The sequence below is a fragment of the Scleropages formosus genome, chromosome 8 (genome assembly GCF_900964775.1).
Source record: "Scleropages formosus chromosome 8, fSclFor1.1, whole genome shotgun sequence".
In the NCBI taxonomy this organism is placed as follows: domain Eukaryota; kingdom Metazoa; phylum Chordata; class Actinopteri; order Osteoglossiformes; family Osteoglossidae; genus Scleropages; species Scleropages formosus.
Genome location: NC_041813.1, coordinates 4,327,196 through 4,335,466, shown reverse-complemented (window position 1 = coordinate 4,335,466; position 8,271 = coordinate 4,327,196).

The window sequence follows — 8,271 nt, the reverse complement described above, 5'->3', positions numbered from 1 at the left end:
ATCAAAGACTGGACGGCTCCTGCTTTCAGCTGCAGCGCTATAATAAAGCTGCTCTTGATACAGTTCAGCAGCTCCGTTTGTGTCCTTTTCAATTAGTACGAATTTATTAACACCTAAGCCAGGAAAGGAAAGACTGCCGTTACGTAAATGTACTCTCTATTTCTGAGTTTCTTTCTTTGACCTCGTTTAATCTTGGCGTTGGCACTTTTTTCTCTTTCGTGTCATTTCTGGAATCGCACTGTATGTGAAACGTGTGCCTATGATGTACTTTGTACCCATATATAATGAATTGCGCTCCTGTTTATTGCACTCCTCTTGCTGCAGTACTTCTAAGTCGAGCGTGCGTCTGGTATCGGTGAGCTTCAGCACGGCTCTTCTGATGTCATTGTGTGCCTCTGTGAGTCTCTCTCTGTGTGTGTGTCTCTGTGTGTGCGTGGATGTCTCCGCGGGGACACAAACTTGTCACGCTCCCGGTTGCCGTCAACTTCCCGAATTACATCCCGATGCCGTTATCCGGTACGCGGTGTCCTCCGCATGCCGGGAGCATTATTCTGTAGCCCACGAGCGGCGGGAGGTCTCCCCCATCCTGCGGTTTCCCGGCTACTTGTAGAGAAGCTCATTTAATCCACTCACCGAACTAACTAAACCAACAACTTGCAGCGAGACAAAGGCATACGCAATAAATAATACTAAATGTTTTCACTGAAAATGAAACCCGACTCATCGCTTTCAGCGTGATATATTTCTAATCTATTCTTTTGTGTTGCGAAAGCGTGTGCGAATAATCATTAGCAGGAACGCAGTACGCAAACTCGGGGGGGGGGGGGGGGCACGGTGGCACAGGGAGCAGCGCTGCTGTATCACAGCCCCTGCGTGCTGCGAGAGGATGTGGGTTTGATCCCCGCTCGCTCTGTGTGGAGTTTGCACGTTCTCCCCGCGTCCGCGTGGGATTCCTCCGGGTGCTCCGGTTTCCTCCCACACTCTAAAAACATGCTGTTCAGGTGGATTGGTGACTCTAAGTTACCCATAGTGTGTGGGGGAGAGAGAGAGAGAGAGAGAGAGAGAGAGAGAGAGAGAGTGTGTTCCACTGATTATACGGATGAGTGACCCAGTACAGCATTTGTGCATGCTCTCTTTTTTTTACAATGCTGGTAACTCAGGTATGTACACAGTACCTATACCAGAAAGCTCGGAGTGCGCGCGAAAGCCCGACGCCGCAATTCTCCCGGCGGTGACCGCGAAACCTACGAGAGCGACACGTCGGATGCGAGGCGAAGCGGCGAGTAAACGCGTACAGTCCCCCCCGGGAGGCCCCCTCGTCGCTGCGAGTTAAGCCCATGCTGACAGCGGTCTCACCGAGGTGCAGCCTGTTTCTTTCGATAAGAACAGAGAGCTGTCATTCTTGGGATCCGAGTTGGGAGGCCGCTCGTCGCTTTCCCTCACCGCTTCCGGCCACGGACCAACGCAACCCGGCCCCTGTTTCGGAGAGAGAGAAAAGAAAAAAAATCAAACTTATAACCACAGCGACAGCGTTCGTTCCGCCTCTCAAGAAGATGAATAATACATATAACCTTGGCTGGAAAGCGATAGCACCCTCCCCCAAACCGCAGGGATGCTCCGGGACGGGCGTGATCCGAGTAACACTAAATAAAGCGTCACCAAATCTACCTGTGCGTCGAGAACAGGATGGAGAAGAGAGCGCTGACGTTGGAAAGAGGAGCGCTCGTACGAGCTACATTCCGCCTCACTTAAACACACACAGAGAAAGAGAAAGTCAATGAGCCAATGAGACTCTTCCTCCATAATTGCTACGCTCAGCCTGTCCATGATCGTGCATACCGCCATAATATCTACTACTACATGTCCTACGCAACGGTTCATGATCGTGTACCTGGTTTTACCGCAAACCGGTCTTTGGGTATTTCTTAGCTACTTCATGCGGGGTCTTTCTTGATCGGAGCTTTACACTGAAATCGGTGACCGGATCATTACCTCTGTGGCTCAAGGTAGCGTTAAAACCACTTTAAAGTAGAAAAAAAACCTCCGCGATACACGGCGTTTCACGGTATTGTCCTTCCGCACACTCCTATCTCCAACAAAAATCTAATCTGAAGAATTTCCAGTCATTTTACTTTTTTACACACGACTCCTATAGCTTGACTAATGAGATAAGATGGTGTTCTCAAGGGCGTGTCAAGAGCGAGTTTGAATCAATAGCTTGGAACAATGTTCGAAAGAGAGAAAAACACGGAGGGGAAGAAAGACCACGAGACGAGGCTGAGAGAAAGAGTCAAACAGTCTTAAAGATTAATATCTATTTATAAGCATCGAGTCACAGTTTACAGGGTTTAAGACGGAAAAGAAAAAAATATCGTAAGCTTGTCTAGCTAATCGTGTCACTCAGAAATGAGTCATGCCATCTTTAAAGGTGCACATACGGAAACAATTCCACAACTTCTTCAAAAACTTCAGCGTTCCTCTTACTTTGCTACATCTTTTCTAACGTGTCTTCCAGATGTCGCACCTTCCCGACGCTAAACCGTGCTCGACTGCACGTCTCTCCTTTAAACGTTGGAAACTATCACATTATTTACACGTCTCCATTCGTTCGCTTAGCCGACGCTTTTCTCCAAAGCGACTTCCAACAAACTCTACGCGGTGTTATCAGCCCACGCACCTTATTCGCCGCGGTAACTTACACTGCTAGATACACTACTCACACTGGGTCACTCATCCATACGTTTGGGAGAGACTTCAACTCAGTTGCGCGCCCTCAGCTGTCTGCTTCACATTTATGAGGAGCTTCTGCACTTTGTTGATGGGGTTTGCACTTAATACGGCTATAAACATCCAGAGACACGCTAGTGCTGCCCAATTAAATACAAATCAAATAACATTTCAACCAAATATATCTACGCATCTTTGGTACCTCACGGAGAAGAAACGCAAAGGCCTGAAACAGAAAGAGGGACTCTTTCCGGGATGTTTCCTTTTTTTCGACGTCCACAAAGCGGGCAAATTTCGATGAAGTACACGCTTTCCTTCAATATTGCCTCTGCTCTCTCAAGTTTCGGTGTAGCTATAAGGTAAATAAATCTGTGAACTAATGTAACGGAGATTGAGACCGATGCAAAATATTTTCAGATTTTTTTTTCCATTTCGCTGAACTCCTATTATCGTGTTAATCACAGCAATTTGTCCTGCTCGTGTGTTGTATTCAATCGTGGTCAGGCGCATGAGTTATTTTTACATATTTTTAGTTAATAACATTTAGTTGTTTTTTTTTTTTTTTTGTTCGCCTGCAATTTCGGGGCTAATTGATACGATTTCTCTCTTTTTTTTTTTTTTTCTTTTTTTTTAAAAATGCCGATGATGTCTCTGATTTGATAGCGTCATACTGCTCCAGAAGGTTGTCGGAGTTGAGTTCTCTCAAAGATTTGCGGTGGAATCTACAAACCGGCACTGACACAGATGTGAGCAGCTGTAAGGGAAGCACCGGTCAGGAAACCCAAACCCTACCGAGTCCTGTGTCTCACGCTCAATAACGTGAGCATCATCAAACTTTAAACAGGCATCACAAGAAACCGTTGCAGAGCATGTTTTTTTTTTTTTTTTTAACCTTATATGTGCTATAAAATTCCAGTATGTGTGAAAAGGCTGCTTCTCAACCGTTTAGAGTTGTGGAAAAATGCTCAAACTACATCAGTAAGAACACGGTATAAAAACACTGCAGAACAAAACAAACAAAGTGCAAAGAATAGAAAATAAAAAAAGGCAATATACTCGACCATACTATGTACCTGCATGAGAAGAGGAAAATAATACATTCTAATACAATTTTTGCTGCTTCCAAAAATGATCTTCAGGGAGGTCTGCCAAAAAAGAAACAAGGGAAAAAAAAAAAAAAAAAAAAAAAGAAGTTCTTTCTTTTCCAAAACCATTTTACCTTCCTAGCAGAGTGAATAACTCACAACTATTATTATACATACTCATATGTAGCTTGTGTTTAATCAGGTTTACTGAAAGCATAATATTTTTGCATATCTGTTTATTGCACTTTATTTGTTTTTATGTGGAGGTACTGTAATTATGCACAGAGAGCAGGTACAGTATAGTGGACCTCTACATTAGTGCGAGGTACAAAAAAATGGGAGTTATTGTAAAGTACACCGAGCAAGTTATCAAGGACATCTCATATAGATGTACATCAGCTCAAGTATACACACACACACACGTATATATGCTTATATATGGATATATATACATGTACTGTATACATAGTGTGTGTGTGTGTATATATATGTATATATATATATAATATATATACATATATATATATAACTGTGTGTGAGTCTATACCGCTTTAACAACATGAGCAACAACAACGTGATTTGTGTTACTCTGGTATTTCACTACTTCTTTTGGCCTTACACTTAATCGCACATTTGCAGACGCTCGTTCCATCGTCTCCGTGTGTTTTGCCGCAAATGAAATGGGCCTGAAAGAAAAGCTCCGTCACCGGTTTCCTCTGCTTTCGGCCGCACGCTGCCGTGTCACAGTCCACGTGCGCGTCTGCCCGTCCGTCGTCTTGACACGAGCGTTTAGACACCGGGCCCCCAGGGTGGCCAAACACACCCTACATTTACTGGGTTTAAACGGGAGTCACCAGAGGCGACAGAAAGGTCAGCGGCTAAATGCACATCGTGCTTTAAAAACCCTTTGCTTAGCAGTCAGGGAAACTGTCACAGATAAAGCGTTTGGCTGAAACCGTCGAATTTCTCCCAACAACTTCGGAGGGGTTAAGAGTGATACGATTTCGGCTAGAGAAAGTATACGGGGCAAAATGAGCTCCATTTTAACACGGAGCCGACATCCGAAAACCGCGTTGCACGTTGATTAACCGGGAATTTCGTGGTAATTTCTAGAATCCTCTCCAAGCCAGCAATATCTTTGATCGTGTACTTAAATGCTCTTGTCTGTAAATGTTACAAACTGATTCTTCCTAAGAGTGTTGATATGCGCTGTAATATATTGTGTTCATACGTTATTATAGACTTCTTTGCGTGTAATGCTCCTGTAAGCTATCGGCCGGCAACGAGCGTTCCCCGATGGCCTCCGTTGGCGGCAATGATCTCAGCGTCTTTGTCCATTCGAGGGTCGTGATCCCGAGGTCTTCTCGAAAGGTGGAAAGCAACGTTTTCGGTGGCGAACCCCGTCCTCGCTTTCCCTTCGGCGGCGGCGGCGGCGCCCATCGCATCGCCGCCTTCGGAAGTCTCCGGTCAGGAATTCGCAAAACTTGATCGGCTAGTCGCGTCCGTCGTTCGGCGACGGTGCCTTCCAGCCGCAGCAGACCACCGCGTCCTAACACCTCTTCGTCCGTGATCCGACTGCGGCAGGAGATGCCCGGAATTTGACGTAAACCGCGTGGGTTAAAAAAAAAAAAAACGTTCAGTTTGCGGCCTGTCCTTTTCGTAATCGTCCGGGTTTCGCTGGCATAGATGGCTGTTGGGATCACGATAAAGACGTTTGCTTAGGGGGTACACAACACTTTTGTAAATCGGGAGGTAGCGAGAGTGACCCTTACGGTCTCCGATGCATCATTATCGAGGTAATGACTTGAACGATGGCCGGCAACCCGAATACGTTTGTCATCTTCTTCGCCGCTGCCGCCGTGCTGTTCCCAAGCACTGTCCCCAACATTCATTCCCTTTGGCGAATACTGCTAATTAAAAAAAAAAAGAAAAAAAAAAAAAAACACAGAAGAAAGCCAGAAAAAGTGTAACATAGGCCAAAATGGTTCCGTGATTCTAGCGGAAATGCATACGCGGGTGGTTCCCAACTTACGACGGGGTTACGTTCCGCGAAACCCATCTTAGATGGAAGATGCAAAGGCTAGACCGTGCCGTTCAAAACGCGCATTGGTATTAGCGGAATGAATTCCGTACTGCATAGCTACGGTGTTGTTTTGGTCAGTAGGACTATGGGATATGTAGTATAAAGACCGTGAACAATCCCGAAAACATTAAAGCCTTGCGACAAGAGGCTGAGTCACACATTGAATATGCAAGTTTCTTGTGCTTTCTGCCACTTTCTCCTCTACTTTGGAACGGAATATCAATTTCGCATTAAAACCATTCACATGGATTCCATGAACCTTATCGGCGTTCCCTAAAAGGGTTGTGTGTATTCGCAGAAATAGCATTCCATTAACATAATCCCCATGTTTTGCCTGTCGAAACAGGGCACGCGGAGGGAAAAGTTGGAGTCTGATGTGATACAACACGCGAGTCCCAATGCTCCTCCTCTCTCTCCCCCTCTCGCGCACTCTCCGTCTTCTCTTCAAGGCTTTCAGGAATGGAAATGAAGAGAAGCCGTTTCAAGTCTGAAAGGAAGAAAGAAGATGCCTCCCTATGCAGCGCAAATATGAATAATACAAGTTAAACAACCGAGAGGGGGGAAAAAAGGAATAGGCTACGAGAGGGACGCGATGTTCGTTTTTTAGAGGAAACTTTCTGCAGGATGATGTAATGGAGCTGGCATGAAACGGAACTAGGAGTGGTCCAGGCCCTATCCCTCCGGCAGCCCTGTCAGTCACGTATGATTAGGACCTGTATATGCGCCAACGGTGCTGGCTACTCAGTGCCAAACTCCTCTTGAATGTTGCAAGAATTGCCACTGGCTAAAGCTGGACAGGAAAGAAAAAAAATCTGCTAAGCAGTTCGTAAGGTTTTCGCCGTGTGGGTTTTGCCTTCGCCGAGTGGTGAGATGACACAGACGGGCATAAATGTGTCGGTAAAATAGAGGAAATTTAAAGGCGAAATTCCTATTCAATTCGGTCAAATCGCAAATCTACCGTCTCGCGTTTCCGAACTCTCGAATTCAGACTAACCGGCTCGCCGAAAAGAACGGGCCTTCGTACAATTAAATCCGTACACCGGTGACAAGTGCGTTAGGGTATTTCTCAGAAAGCCGTGCAAACGGCCGTCTCGCATCCCTAGGCAGCGAAGAGCGTATTTGAGCACCTACCTTCTTCGTGCGCAGAAGAAGACCGCTGACGCGAGGGTCTACGCCTCTTGCCGTCCCCGTGGTGCTTGCTGTCAGGCTGAAAAAGCTGCAGCCCTCCTGTCAAGAGTGTGAAATGTGATCGCAGTGCTACGGTAAGACCGTTTCATTCTCATTCTACCCACGTCTTCCTCCCAACGCCTCACGAGGCTCCGCTAGAGCTTCGCGGCAAACGCGAAACCCACCGGCCTCCCGCGGTCGAGAGACGATAACAGTCGAGACGACGCGACGAGACCAAGCAGATGTTTGGCAAACCGGGGATATCTCCTCCGGTGAGGTGCTACCACCCTCGCCGAGTTGCACCGGAGCTGCTTGGAGCAAAAAAACCGAAGGAAACATCTACTGGACAAACAGCATCTGTAGCTGGGAGGGCGCAAGGCTTACAAAACTAATTCGGATGTAGAATCCTTCTACGTGGGTGTTCAGCAACAAACAATCGGTAGGTAGGAAGTCCACCAAGTACCGGAACCCTGGAACTTACCCCCGAGGACAATGTAATCATCTTCTAGTATTGAGGAGACTTTGCTGGGAGATTTCTTTTTTTTTTTTTTTTTTTTTTTTTTTGTGCTCCGAGCGCCACGTGGCAGCCTATCGTCGCAGGCAACGGAGCTCTGAGCTCCTGTGGAACATTCTGTTTAGATACAAAGTCAGAGAACCTTATGGGACACAAATGATCTTTGAGGACAGTGACAGAATGACCAGATCGATTCCGTTAATGAGGAGAACAGAAGGACCGTTGAAAGAATATACGGTGCATTTTATCGCAAAACCGGACCGTTGTCACTCGTGCTTCCTAAGATGCCGGTAAACGCACAAACGTCTGTTTATTCAAAAATACCGGGAGCCGCGGTTAGGAAAGGCAGCTGCTGGTCCACGAGGAATATGCTGAACAGCTTCTTCACGGTACATATTTTTCCAGTGTTTTTTTTTTTCCTCTCTTATGTTATACTCAGGGGGGCGCAGCGGGTCGGACCGGGTCCCGCTCTCCAATGGGTCTGGGGTTCGAGTCCCGCTTGGGGTGCCTTGCGACGGACCGGCGTCCCGTCCTTCCCGGGTGCGTCCCCTCCCCCTCCGGCCTTACGCCCCGTGTTGCCGGGTTAGGCTCCGGCTCCCCGCGACCCCGTATGGGACGAGCGGTTCCGAAAATGTATGTGTGTGTGGCGTCTGAGAAAAGAATGACTATAATAATATATCAGCGTTTTACTGCTA